We start from the raw sequence: 686 nt of genomic DNA on the forward strand, positions 1-686 counted from the left end.
TTCCCCTCGGCTGCTTTGCCCCCACCCACTTCTTTTTCCTTTTTTGATCTCACTTCTTTCTTATTTCTTAGTATTTAAATGTTCTAATAAAATAAAAATTATTTTTTTAAAATCTAGACACAGGAAATTCTTTGTAAAATGCCATTCAGTGAAAGAGGAGACTAAGCTACAAATGGCTAGGAACCACTTCTGTAATCCGTTTAATTCTCAGATGATCCATTTCATTCACCCGAAAAGCTTAGTCACGACGGAACTGTAAAAATGAAAGGTGATTTTTATACCATTTCAGTTCAAGTATTTCTGAGTTTATCTTCAAATTTGTTACTTCATTGTGTGTGATGGTAAAGATTTAATGCTTTACATACACATGAATCAGAAAAAAAGATGAAGATAATCAATATTAGCGGTTGGTATCGATCACCAATTACTAATATTGGTAAAAGTACTCTGATGTCAGAAATTTGTCTTCCGGAAAAACTATACAGACATGCAGGACCTTTGTTTGTGTTCAAATGACTGGACGCACAGGTGTCAAATAATTTTCAACATCGAAGAGTAGGATAAGCCATCGGATATGCTAAAAGCAGCTATGTAGTGGTAGTCCACTACAACAGCTCTAATAAAAATTAGCAGAAATATATATCAAATTTAGGTTTAATCAATGCATAGAAATATATGTCGAAGAA

This window comes from Octopus bimaculoides, chromosome 7 (genome assembly GCF_001194135.2).
Source record: "Octopus bimaculoides isolate UCB-OBI-ISO-001 chromosome 7, ASM119413v2, whole genome shotgun sequence".
Classification (NCBI taxonomy): Eukaryota; Metazoa; Mollusca; class Cephalopoda; order Octopoda; family Octopodidae; genus Octopus; species Octopus bimaculoides.